Genomic DNA, 14704 nt, shown 5'->3' with positions numbered 1-14704 from the left:
TATGCATGTTTTGGTAAAGTTGAATTTGAAGGCACAAATAGGGCACACATTCGTGTGTCATTGTTGTTTTAGGTGCAGGTTTCACAAAGACTGAGACACGGCATGTGATAAGGCCGTATGTCTCAAGTCAGTATGTAACACAATCTAGCATACGGCCTACTACATGGCCATGTAATCCAACATCGAAAACACACATGGTTTAACATACGGCCTGTGACACGACCATATGTCCAAACTTTGAATGTTCACAAGGTATGGGCTATGCAACACGATTGTGTAACCCTTGTTTCCAAAATTTTAAAGTTATTCCAAAATATTTTGTTTTGATTCATCCTAAAACCATAATCCGAAGTTAGCTACAAATCCATCCTAAAACCCTAATTCGAAGTTAGTTACAAATCCTGAAGCGAGTTAACCTTCTTGATTGGTTTATTGATTTAGTTCGTTTGCTTATTTTTGTTATTTATTTATTTTTATCTCATCAACTTATTTTATGGTTTATCATAATATAGGAATTAAATAGTACTATTTAAACTTGTTAAGTAAAAGTGTTTTCATAATTTAGTCTATCCTCCATTGGGTATGATTCTTGGAATATTTCCTAGTATTTCATTGTACAAACTATATTACAATTTGACATGTATACTTGCGTACAATGTCGTTATTAATTCTTATATTTTTGGTGTTGTATTTTAACTATAAATGATAATGTCACACCACAAAAGTGACAGATCCAAAAGGGTGAGTAATATATGTATGTAAACTATTTTGGCACACTATGGTAGTATAATTCGCCACCCTAACTTGCCGATGAATTAAAGTATTGGCACATACTAGGCTTTAAGTACTCGCCCATTAGGGGTATTTAAGGATTTAATTACAGGGTATCTTCAAGTGAAGAAAGACTCTTCGGGCAACGACCACCCAAGACACACCCCGACCATATAGCACCTCACTCTTATCTAATTAATAGTTATTTATTAATGTGAAAGAAAACTATGGGCGAATTTTAAACTTTTCCTAGGTAATTTAAACTAAGGCCATTTTTGTTATTTTACCACCTACGGTAAAACTAACTTGACTTTAGATCTAAGAGTTCACTAACCTTTTTTTCGTCAAATTATGCAAACCTAAAAAAATTCAGCTTAATTTGAGTTCATTTACCATGTCTAATTCAAGTTTTATTATCAGAGACTAAATTGTAACAAATACGAACTATCAGGACCTATTACGAATTATAAATTAAGTGTGTTTCTATCAAATTTTACCATTACAAGACTAATCCTAAAATTTTACCAATTTTCCTTATCATCTAAGGCTCTAATTAGTCTAATTAATTTTCACGACTAAATTGTAACTTAAACAAATTAGAATACCTATTTAAAAAGATAAAAATTCAAATCCCCAAAACCCACACGGCCATTTCCTCCAGACCGAGTGTCCATAAATGACCGTGTTCGCGTCGTGAAAAACTTTTAGGCCGATCACACATGCCCCTGTGTGATAGCTCCAGTCTCCACACACTTGTGTCACTTACCCACACTCTCATGTGCAACCCCTCATATGCCCATGTGAAAATCACTGCACCTATTTTTTTAAAAATCTCATTTTAAAACCCGATTAATGAGCAATTAAACCTGGTTTAACTATAATTAATTAACATACATATACATACAACTTCAATTGAGTTTATTAACATCAGTTAAGCCTCAATTAATTAGGCAATCGATTTCATGCATAACAAACACCGAATAAATCAAACAAGTGGCGTACCTTAGTCACTAGTAACCCACTCCATGGAAGCTTTATTTAAACAATTGTTAGTATAAATTTCATGCCTCACACACCGTGTTATCAGTCACCATGTTATCAAGCAACATACATCGTAAATTAGTCAATAATTAAACTCAAACATGCCTCAAAATTATTATAAAACCATCCAAAATAATATGTCCAATATCAAAAGTCCAATTCCAATCAAAATTAAACTAATTCCTGGAGGTTCCACAATGCCCGATTACAGTCTCTAAAACATGTAATACAATCTCTACCAAGCCTAAATCTCTTGGAACTCTCTTGCTCAACTCCTCAAGCCCGATGATTATCTGCACGAATTGTGAGGGTGTGAGCTTTTAAAAGCTTAGTGAATGTTTATAAAAATGAATAGTAAATCAACATCCAAATCATGTTTAAATCACATCCAATCAGTCACCAATTATTAGCCATAATAATGATCACGTCAATTTAATTTCGATATGCTTTAACAATATCAATAATCAATTATTCGTGGCTCACAAACATTGAATGATATAGCAACAATTACACATAAATATATTGACATACACTTCTCATGGCTTAATCGGGTGATCATACATCGGATAAACGGATATCCAAACTCCCAAAAATATCAAATACAATCCACTGAGTTGAGCAGGCCGAAGCGCACGCTCCCTTATAACGCCTCAAATAACCCAATGAGTGGAGACTCATGGTCAGCACTCCCTTATCTACTCCAAACAAATCGTCTACCTACAGCCATATGCTCACAATGTCACAAATAAAGGTGAGTGCTCACAAATCCTATGGCATGCCAACTATATCAAATGGATCCACCATGCATGTTGCCAATATATTTAGTCAAACATAGCATATAAATGAGTCATTATTGTGCTCAATTTAATGTGAAAAAATGTTTATGTGTAACTGAGAAAAAAATAAAATAAAAAATAAAGAACACACAAATTTTACGTGGAAACCCTTTCGGGAAAAAACCACGAGCAGAGGAGAAGAAAATTCACTATGTCGAAAAATTGAATCCAATACAAGAGGAATAGACTATGTCTATTTATAGGCTTGTAAAGCCATATTCTAGTAGGATTGAAACACCTTATCCTAATCAATATAAAATAGGTGAAGTTTAATAAGGTTTAAAAACCTTATTCTAAAATAAAATAAAAGAGTTCTATATGGATTTTACTTTTATTTTATTGTGACATCCCTAATTTAACCCTAGTCGGGAAGTGGTTTCGGGACCACAAAACTGGGTCACAAAAACATTTAAATACCTTATTCCATGCCAAATATATGTGAAAATGCATGTGTGAAATTTTAATTCTTTGATTTAGTTAAATTGAACGTGAATTGAAAGAAAAGGACTCATGTGAAAGGATTTAAATATATGTGGCTAATTTTAAGAGGTTAGTAAAAGAATGAAGTAAAATAGATGGAGTTGCATGTCAAATAGTCCATTTCCTAAGGATAGTGGCCGCCATGACAAGATTATGGGCAAAGGAACATGTTTCCAACATGTTAGGTTAGTGGTGTATGTAGGAAGCCATAAAATAAAAGCTAGCATTAAAGAATTGAAAAAAAATGATGAGCATGGATGCCCCCATTTGCCGTGAATTGAACAAGAAAAACAAAAAAAAAGTGCTCATCCTTTCTCAAATTTTTGTATTGCCGTAAGTGAGGGAGAGGGGGGGTTTGGAGAAGCTTGGCCATACTTGCAACTAGATTGAGGTATGTTTGATGTCATTCCTTAAGATTCATGCATGTTTTAGTTGTTAGTTTGAAACCTACCTAGCCCATGGCTTAGATTTCTTTGCTATTTGATGGAGATGAAGTTCGCCATGGAGGTTGTCTTTCTTGGTTGGTATTTTAATGTTGTTGTGACGAAGCATGAAGAGAAGTGAGATGAATGTTTAATAAAAGGAGATTTTTGTGCCATTGAGTTCTTGTTGTTATATGTGTATGTGCATGAGTATTCGGCCATGCTATAGAATCCATGTTGCAAAATAATTAATGCTTAATGTGATATATAATAGTACTTGTGAATGAGCTTGAGAGTATCTAAATTATTAGTTGGAGGTGACGAATGTGGTCTTGGATGAATTTTAAAGAATAGAAATTTTGGGTGACTATAGGTCAAGGACATTCGACCAAAGGCTTGTGTGCTAGCAAAGTCGGCCTAGATGGGGTAAATGTTAAGTGTTAAATGTTCATGAGATAAAATTTTGTGATTTGATGAATTAATGATGATAGTATAGTTGATGTCATGTATAAATATGTGGCAAGACGGTTAAACTAGTTAATTTATTGATTAAGCTCAAGAAGCTAGAGGTGGAGAATCAAGCAAAGGCAAAGGAAAGAACATCGAGTAGCCGAGTTGGAACCATTTTACCCAATACAAGGTAAGTCATTAAGCATATATTTGATATTGCTTAAATGATTGTAATATCTATGCAATTGTGTTTAATGAGATGAAATATATACAAATGTATGTGTATGAAAAGATGATATTGTTGAGCGTAAAAGAGATAGTGAAATGTGTAGGAAGTTTGCTTGGCACTAAGTGTGCGAGAAATAGATGTGTACGGTGATGAGATTGGCACTTGAGTGTGTGAGCTTGTAATGTATGGCACTAAGTGTGCGAGTTTGGACTATATGGCACTATGTGTGCGGGCTTGAATCACATGGCACTAAGTGTGCGTGATTGAGTATTAAGCACTATGTGTGCGAACTCTACACATATCTCCGATTGAATATTTATATGGAGGTGTGACTTTATCGAGATGAGTATGGACAGCGGAAAGAGTAAGTACCTTGAGTTCATGGCTAATAGATGCTATGTTCATGCTCGGGTGGAGTTGGTAAGATTTAAATCTATGTGATGATTTCAATTGCATTCCGTAAATAAGGTATCGTGGAATAGATGAAAGTTCATTTGATTGCATGATTGTTGCGGAAATGAAATGATGTATGGAAATTGCTTCAAATATCCTATTGAATAGTATATGAAATGTAAATGTATGACTTGGTATGAGATTGATCCGAAGGTCTAAGAAACTATGGTATAGTTCGGTATGGTTGGAACACTTGGCCTTGTTTCATTATTTCATTTTATGATAATTTTATTAATGGATGGTTGTGGAATGCTTATGACTTCTTGAGTTATAAACTCACTCGGTGTTTTCTTGTCACCCATTTTAGGTTTCTTGGACTCGTCTCCTTTTGGGTGCTCGAACCGTCAACTAAGTCATCACACCGTGAGCAATTTTGGTATTGTCTTCTTAGTCAACTTAGGAGAACATTTGGCATGTATGGGCTATTTTGTTTTGTTAAATTTTGGGTTGTAAACTTTAAGCCATGTGAAAATGGCCTATGTGGTCGTTTGAGTGGGATGCTAGAATCTATAGCCACGAGTCTTAGAAACCTTAATTTTGATAAGGTGGCCATAATTTGTTTCATGTATGATGGATGATTAGTAAGGCTAAGGAAGGATTCATGAAATTGGCATAGTCTACTGCAGTAACTGTTGCGGACAGCAACAGTGATATGAGATCGAAAAATCACTAAAAATAGTAGAAGTGGAATTAATTGCTAAAAAAATTACGTACTCGAAGCTTGATGGGTATATTTTCATATGGATGAAACGAAAAGACCATATGAGCTGTATTTTAAGAGATATTCAAGATTTCGTGAGACAGGGACAGAACAGTTTCTGGATTCTATGTTTCAACTTTGAAAATTTACCATAAATTATTCAGAAACAATTAGAAGTCATGCCTTATATGCATAGATTCCCCTTTGAGTCTAGTTTCATTAGAAACAAACGTCATGAGCATTGGAGCTCTGTACGAGATGATATCCAGGTCGTAATGCGCAAAGGTCAGTGTAGTCGAACCCCAAAACAGGGGTGACTTTAACTAATAAACTGTACCAATTGGCCCAACCAAAAAATTTATAAATAAATCCACGGATGGATATATGAGTCTAAATTCGGGGAAAATTTACGGAACTGGTTTTCGAGTTCTGGAACTCGAGATATGATTTTTAAGGTGACAGGGACGCAGTTTGCCAGCTGGACTGGAAATGTGAAAAATAGTCTGTGTGACACATGAGAGTTGGTCTGAGAACCCCTCGTGTCCGACTCCGGCGACGGTATCGGGAACGGGGTGTTACAATTATTTTCCATCGTATTTTATTTAAATAAGAATTTGGGTCACTTAATTCTAACAATCTCCACCTTGACACAAATTCTCAATGAACAAGTTCTTCATCGCGAACTTTCAATAAACAAGTTCTCCACCTCTTCCATAAAACCCCTTAAGGGTTTAACTTCAACAATGAACACCAACCAAGTCTAAGCAATGCTCAAACTTGGTTATAGGAAGTGACTTAGTCATCATATCTGCAAGATTTTCATGAGTACTAATTTTACTCACAACAATATCACCACGAGCAATAATATCACGAACAAAATGATACCGAATATCAATGTGTTTTGTTCTCTCATGAAACATTTGATCTTTTGTAAGAAAGATGGCACTTTGACTGTCACTAAATATTGTGCTGATTTGAAGGTCTTCATTGAGTTCACTAAAGAGTCCCTTCAACCAAATAGCTTCTTTACAAGCCTCAGTAATCGCCATGTACTCAGCTTCAGTGGTAGACAAAGCAACTGTAGACTGCAAAGTGGCTTTCCAACTGATTGCACAACCTCCAATTGTAAAGACATAACCTGTGAGAGATCTTCTTTTATCAAGGTCTCCAGCAAAATTAGCATCAACATACCCTATGACTCCATCTCTAGTTCTTCCAAACTGTAAGCAAACATCAGTAGTACCTCGTAAGTATCTTAGAAGCCACTAAACTGCTTTCCAGTGTTATTTACCGGGATTCACCATATATCTGCTAACTGCACTGACTGCATATGATAAATCTGGACGTGAACAAACCATAGTATACATGAGAGATCCCACTGCACTAGAGTATGGAACATGTGACATATACTCAATCTCATCATCTGATTGTGGAGACAAAACTGATGAAAGTCTGGAATGGGCTGCTAAAGGAGTACTAACAGGCTTAGCACTCTGCATATTGAACCTGCAAAGAACTTTCTCAATGTACCCTTTCTGACTTAGGTACAATTTACCTGTTTTTCTATTTCTGAGAATCTCCATTCCAAGTATCTTCTTTGCTGGTCCTAAATCTTTTATCTCAAATTCTTTACTTAGTTGGGTTTTGACATTTCTTATCTCTTCTTTATCTTTTGCTGCTATCAACATGTGATCAACATAAAGAAGTAGATACACAAAAGAACCATCACTGTTTTTCTTAAAGTAAACACAACTGTCAAAACTACTTCTTTTGAAATCATAAGAAGTCATAAAGGAATCAAACCTCTTGTACCACTGTCTTGGTGACTGTTTCAAACCGTAAAGGGACTTTTTCAGTAAGCAAACATAGTCCTCTTTTTCTGAGACTATAAAACGCTCTGGTTGTTGTATGTAAATATCCTCCTCAAGTTCTCCATGCAGAAATGCAGTTTTTAAATCTAACTGCTCAAGCTCCAAATCATGCATGACCACAATACCAAGCAAAGCTCGAATCAAACTATGCTTAGCAACTGGAGAGAACATATCTGTGAAGCCCACTCCTGGAATTTGACTGTAACCCTTTGCAACAAGCCTTGCTTTATATCTGGGTTCTTCAACTCCTGAAGTCCCTTCTTTCTTTTTAAACACCCATTTACAACGAACAACCTTTTTACCTTTAGGAAGTTTCACAAGGTCCCATGTTCTGTTTTTGTGGAGTGATTTCATCTCTTCTTGCATAGCAAACATCCACTTTTCTGAGTGTTCACAGCTAACCGCCTCAGAATAATTAGATGGATCTTGATTCGCATCTATATCTTCAGCCAAATTTAAAGCATAAGCAACTAGATCAGCCTCGGCATACTTCTTTGGAGGTTTAATTTCTCTTCTAGTTCTGTTTTTGGTGATAGAGTATTGTGGTAAAGAAGCAACTTTATTCTCAATTTTTGTTCTGGCTTGAGGAGTTGACTCTATATTAATCTGATGCTCCACCTACTTTTGATTTTCTTTATTGGAAGAGTCTTTAAGAGATAAGTTAGGTAGCATAGCAGTTTCATCAAAAACAACATCTCTGCTAATCACAACTTTCTATTTTCAGGACACCATAACTTATACCCTTTTACACCAGCTTTATAACCAAGAAAAATGCATTTAATGGATCTCAGTTCCAATTTTCCATTATCAACATGAGCATACGCAGGACACCCAAAAATCTTTAAATCAGAATAATTAGCAGGATTACCAGACCATACCTCTTGTAGAGTCTTTTTCTCAATGGCAACGGATGGAGATCGGTTGATTAAAAAACATGCAGTAGAGGCTGCTTCTGCCCAAAATGACTTTGATAAGTTGGCATTTGACAACATACATCGAACCTTCTCCATGATCGTTCTATTCATTCGTTCTGCAATGCCGTTTTGCTGTGGGGTATGACGAACTGTCAAGTGTCTCATGATCCCTTCTGACTTGCACAATCTATTAAACTCATCAGAATAGAACTCTAAGCCATTGTCTGTGCAGAGGTATTTTATCTGTTTTCCCGTTTGTTTTTCAATCTTAATTTTTCAAGACTTAAATGCGGAAAACACATCATTTTTCTGCTTCAGGAAGAACGCCCAAACTTTTCTGGAAAAATCATCAATAAAGGTTAGCATATAATTAGCTCCACCTCTCGAAGGCACTCTGGATGGCCCCCACAGATCAGAATGAATATACTCCAATATTTCCTTCGTGTTATGGATTCCTCTAGTGAATCAAACTCTCTTTTGCTTCCCAAAAACACAGTGCTCACAGAAATTTAGTTTGCAAATTCCTTGCCCATCAAGAAGTCCTCTTTTACTCAATTCTACCATGCCATTCTCACTCATATGCCCTAGGCGCATATGCCAAAGTTTAGTAATATCATCATCTGACAAGGAAGAGGAAGCGACAGCTGCATCACCAATAACAGTAAAACCCTGTAAAACATATAACTTGGAAGTTTTTCTTTGCCCTTTCATCACAATAAGGGAACCTTTGGAAATCTTTAAAATCCCACTTTCAATTTGTATATCTGCATTCTTTTGAATCAAGAGTACTCAACGAAATTAAATTTCTCTTCAATTTTGGAACATGTCGTACCTCACTAAGTGTTCTGACAACTCCATCAAACATCTTAACTTTAACTATTCCAACACCTGCGATTTTACACGAAGTATTATTTCCCATCAAAACAACACCTTCAGATACTGTTTCGTAAGTTATAAACCAATCCTGATTGGGACTCATGTGGAAGGTGCAGCCTGAATCAATTATCCATTCCTCGCTTACTTTAGAATCATTGATAGAAGCAACTAGAAGTTCACCATCGCTGTAATCTTCTACAACATCAGCTTCACCGAAATTTTCTGGTTGTTTTCCCTTTTGATTCGCAGCCTCCCTTTTAATCTTATTTTGTAGCTTATAACACTTAGATTTAATGTGCCCTTTCTTCTTGCAGAAGTTACAAGTTTTACCTCTGTTTGAATACTTCAATCTACCTTTAGATTTACCACGAGGATTCCGTTCCTGTGTCCTACCACGATCATCATCAGCATTCCGATCTTGTCCCCTACGAACAATGAGACCCTCTCTCTGAGAGTCGGGTTTAACCACAAGATGCTTCATCTTATCATACGAGGTTAAAGAATCATAAACCTCATCAACTGTGAGAGACTCGTGGCTATATAAAATCGTGTCTCTAAAGGTTGAATAAGACTGGGGCAACGAACAAAGTAGAATCAACCCTAGATCATCCTTATCATACTGAACCTCCATGGCCTCCAAGTTTGAGAGAATTTCTTTAAACACTGTTAAGTGTTCGTGTACAGACGCACCTTCCTCCAAACGATGAGCATAAAGACGCTGTTTCATATGCAACTTGCTTGTTAGAGTTTTCGACATACATATTTGTTCTAACCTCTTCCATAATGCAGCGGCAGTCTTCTCTTTCATCACATCCTGCAAAATTTTGTTGGACAAATGCAGATGTAATTGTGTTAACGCCTTTCGATCCTTACGCTTCTTCTCTTCATCTGTTAATGTCGAAGGCATCTTATCTATCCCTAGCAGGGCATCCTCCAGATCCATTTGTGCAAGAACTGCTTATATTTTAATTTTCCACAATGCAAATCTGGAGTTGCGATCCAACAGCGGAAATGAATAACCCGAAAGCTCTGATACCAATTTGAGAAAAATAAAATAAAATAAAAATAAAGAACACATAAATTTTACGTGGAAACCCTTTCGGGAAGAAACCACGAGCAAAAGAGAAGAAAATTCACTATGTTAAAAAATTGAATCCAATACAAGAGGAATAGACTATGTCTATTTATAGGCTTATAAAGCCATATTCTAGTAGGATTAAAACACCTTATCCTAATCAATATAAAATAGATGGAGTTTAATAAGGTTTAAAACCTTATTCTAAAATAAAATAAAAGAGTTCTATATGGATTTTACTTTTATTTTATTTTCCATCGTATTTTATTTAAATAAGAATTTGGGTCACTTAATTCTAACAGTAACATGTAACATAGCCATTTAACATCCAATTAAATCAAGCATTACATTTTCCATTTTCCAATGTTCAATTACCAATTGTAAAACCAATATATTATGAACAAAAACTACAGTAAACATGCTTTAATCATCAATATAATTAACCTAATTAAATTATACAAAACCACCTAAATGCTTACTTACCATTATTTAATAAAAATTCAGCTTTTGTACATATAATATCAATATTGCAAAAATTAGTCATTCAACCATAATTAATCAATTGAAATCATCAATTAAGCTACTAATTAAACATAAATGAGGGTTAATTTACCAAATCGCCCTTAGAAACACTCACCACACAATTTATTCTACCACAAACAAGTGATCAACTAAACAAATCCAAGCTTCAATTCCGGTTAGCTTGGTCCTCTTCAAGATTTGGAGCTTTGACAGAGATAAAGTAGACACTACCACATTTCCAATGCCATAACAAACACGAATTCTAATTAACTATACTAATCGAAATCTTCTTACAAAGATACCTTATCAGATTTGTAATATCAAGTCGAAAACTTGATTTCTCACAAAATCGATCTCTCCAGCCCTCCTAAACACCTTCAGTCACCAATACTAGACCAAATACACTTATAGTAAGAATCAATTTCATCTTTAAATCAATTTCAAAAAATTCTGGAAAATCGGTTCATGAACATGATAAAATTCAAATTTCTTTAAATGACCTCACAAATCATGTTTAATCTTGATAAATAAGATCAAAAACCTTTTAATAAATCCATTTTCAGTTGAAACATACATTGATTTGTGGATTTCCTCTCAAAATTCAAGTTCCACCATTAAAGAACCATCTGTTCTTGGAAGAAGATGACATTGATAAAAATCCTTTAATTGACTCTCAAATCATGTAAAAATGTTCCTAATCATCATAAAAAACAAGTTTAGGATTGAAGATTACCTTTGATTCGCTGTAAATTTGTTGATTGAAAATCTTGATTCAAGAAACTTGAGAAATTCCAGAATATTTTTGGCTACTTTTGAGAATAATTTCGGGTGAATTTAGAGAGAATTTTGAGAAAGAAATTTGTTCGATCTATTCTGTAAAGAAATTTGTTCGATCTATTCTGTGATGATAGATCTTTAAAATCATGCAAACAAAATGAATTTTAAACATCTCTAATCTGATGTAAAATGTGTGAAAAGTGGGCTAGGTACATTAGCTTTAAAATTGAAACCACCCACTAGAAATTTAAACATTGGGAAATTTATCTAATTGCCACTCCCACATTTCCCTTACTTTAGCATTTAATCCTTTCCCTCCAAAATTTTTAATTTTAAGGTTTATTTGATGTAACACCCATAACTCGTAACTATTTTCGAAAGAAGGTTACAAAGCATTATCAGAGTTTTCAAATCAAACGAGCATAAATTTCAAACTTTTCAAATCATATCAATAAACACTTTATAACCAATTCAAAATATGCATGTTGTCCCTTATACAAGCCATCGAGCCCTAAATACACACTAGAAACAAGTCGGGACTAAATCTAATCTCGGAGAATTTTTTAGAAAACATTAAAAATTTTCAACACTTCAGGGGTCACACGGCCAAGAGACATGATAAACCGTAAATTATACATATTTTTATCCCATGTTTAATGCATTTTATGGATAATTTCTCATTAGAATTGGTGAATTCAATGCTCCTAAAGCTTTAATTTCATGTTTTATACTTAGGAGAGCATAGAAGAGTAAAAGGAATGAGAAACGAGCCAAAAACAGAGAAAATGGGCCAAAGTATGAACTCAACACGGCCTGGACTTCCTCACACGGGTAGCCCACACGACTGCGTAAATTTGGCAGAATCAAAGCACGATTCACATGGGCAGACCACACGGCCGTGTCAATTTGGCAGGCTCGAACATGGCCTGAAGTATGCACACACGGGCGTGTTCCTGCCGAGCCCAAGTTGAGTCCAATTCAGAAACCGCTAATTTTGAGTGCTTTTAGGCATTCCAAAGCCTATAAATACACCCTAAAGGAGGAAGAAAAGGTATATAAAGAAGGGGGAGTAAGGAATTACTCCAAGGAAATCGATTGATCCATCTCGGAAGCTAGATTCATCATCAAGACTGAAGATCTCTCCTCAATTTCCCTTCAGGAGTTTTGGGTTTTCTTTATGTTTTATATTCTTTATTCTTCTAAGATGTTTTCTTATTTAGTTATGAATTAAAACCCCTAAATACCTAAGGGGAATGAAACCTAAGACGAATCTTGTTATTATTTTCTGAATCGTATGATAAATATTTAATTTGTTCTTAATTATATACACTTAATTCTTGCTTTAATATCCCATGATACTGATTCAACACAAGCTCTTATTCAGAGGAGGCATAGACCCTGTCTAAGAGTACTTTTTTCATAATTAAGCAGAGTTGATTGCGCTCCTAGACATAGGGTGACAAGATTTTGCCGGATTAGGGTGAAACCTAATAAGGGGATCCATAGATCGAGTTAATGCAACCCTAGAGTGTTAATTAGAGAAAAGTCTCGGTTATTCAATCGAGGGATTAGACGTTGTTAGTCTTGAATAGGGATAATAAAATAACTTAGGGATCTCTACGGAACAAGTTGAATGAATAAATTGTCCGATTCGGAGCCAGAATAACAAGTAAAGTCTAGGTGGATTTTTCCTTAGGTATTGTCTTAAGTCAATCGATTTTTCCCAAAAGCAATTCCCCAATTCTTTTCTCTGTGCGTTCTTAGTTTAGATAATTAGTTAGTTAAAACAAAAACCTCTTTATTCTTAGGCTAGATAATAAAAAGATAGTCATTACTAGTACTTTTAGTTCCTTTGGGTTCGACAATCCAGTCTTGCTAAAACTATACTTCTGTTCGATAGGTACACTTGCTTACATCGCGATAATAGTTAGTTCAAGAACGAGTAATTATAAATATTTAAAACCTATCACGAAATCACGCGATCAAGTTTTTGGCGCCGTTGCCGAGGAACTTAAATATTAGGAACGCTCAATTTTTATTACTTTAGCCATTTATTTTTCTTGTAATTTAATTTAATTTTTATATTATTATTACTAATTAATTTTTTTCTCTTGGCAGGTTTTTATAGTTTATGACTAGAAGAAACCCGTCGGGACCATTACTTTTTGACGAAGAAATCAATCGTACAGTTCGCAAAAATCAAAGAGAAATAAGGCGCAGCTTAAGATACACAAAGAACGAGCAAGAAGGCGATACTCAACCCCCAATCGAAGAGATGGTTGAAAACGAAGGCAATCAGCTACCTCCTGCAATTGTGGCTAATCAAAATCCTGCTCCACACACTATGTATGGTTATGCTAAACCTTCTTTAACAGGAACTAAATCTAGCATTGTTAGACCTGCTGTAGCTACAAATACTTTTGAATTAAAACCTAACACTATTCAAATGATACAACAATTTGTTTAGTTTGATGGTTTGCAGGATGAGGATCCCAACGCTCATTTAGCCAACTTCTTAGAACTATGCAATACATTTAAAATTAATGGTGTTTTTGATGATGCCATTCGTCTTCAGTTATTCCTTTTTTCATTGAGGAACAAAGCTAAACAGTGGCTGAACTCGTTACCACGAGGGTCAATTACTACTTGGGAACAAATGATCGAAAATTTTTTACTAAAATACTTTCCGCCGGCTAAAACAGCTAAATTACGTAATGATATCTCTTCTTTTGTGCAGATGGATTTAGAAACACTCTACGATGCATGGGAGAGATACAAGGACTTACTGAGAAGGTGCCCTCACCATGGGTTACCGCTTTGGCTCCAAGTACAAACATTCCACAATGGTTTGAATCTTTCGACTCAGAAAATGGTTGACGCCAGCTGCTGGCAGAACCATCAACAATAAAACACCGGAAGATGCCTATGAGTTTATAGAGGAGATGTCACTGAATAATTATCAGTGGCAAGTCATGAGGACAAAGCCAACGAAAACAGCCAGCATTTATAACATCGATTCGGTCACCATGCTCTCTAATTAGGTAAAACTCTTAAATAAAAAGATTAATGGTTTTCTTAGTTCTTCACAGGTTCACTCAGTAATGCATTGTGAAGCAAGTGGAGGTGGAACAAACAATTCGGAATATCAACCTTATGCCCACAACATGGATAACGAGCAATTAAATTACATGGGTAATAATCCTCGACCTCAAAACAATCCATATTGTAACACTTGTAATGCAGGTTGGAGGAACCACCCTAATTTCTAGTGGGGCGGTCAAGGAAAT

At 35.3% G+C, this 14704-nt stretch overlaps 1 non-coding gene across 1 annotated transcript; it reads right to left on the bottom strand.

Moving 5' to 3' along the window:
* Positions 1-14121: 14121 nt before the first annotated feature.
* LOC128292243 (small nucleolar RNA R71) lies at positions 14122-14228 on the bottom strand. The gene has a single exon (XR_008282227.1). It is a non-coding gene; the product is annotated as a small nucleolar RNA R71 (small nucleolar RNA).
* Positions 14229-14704: the final 476 nt, after the last annotated feature.

The sequence above is a fragment of the Gossypium arboreum genome, chromosome 4, assembly GCF_025698485.1.
Source record: "Gossypium arboreum isolate Shixiya-1 chromosome 4, ASM2569848v2, whole genome shotgun sequence".
Taxonomy (NCBI): domain Eukaryota; kingdom Viridiplantae; phylum Streptophyta; class Magnoliopsida; order Malvales; family Malvaceae; genus Gossypium; species Gossypium arboreum.
Note: the sequence above shows the minus strand (reverse complement) of the source record. Positions and strands in the feature narration are given on the sequence as shown.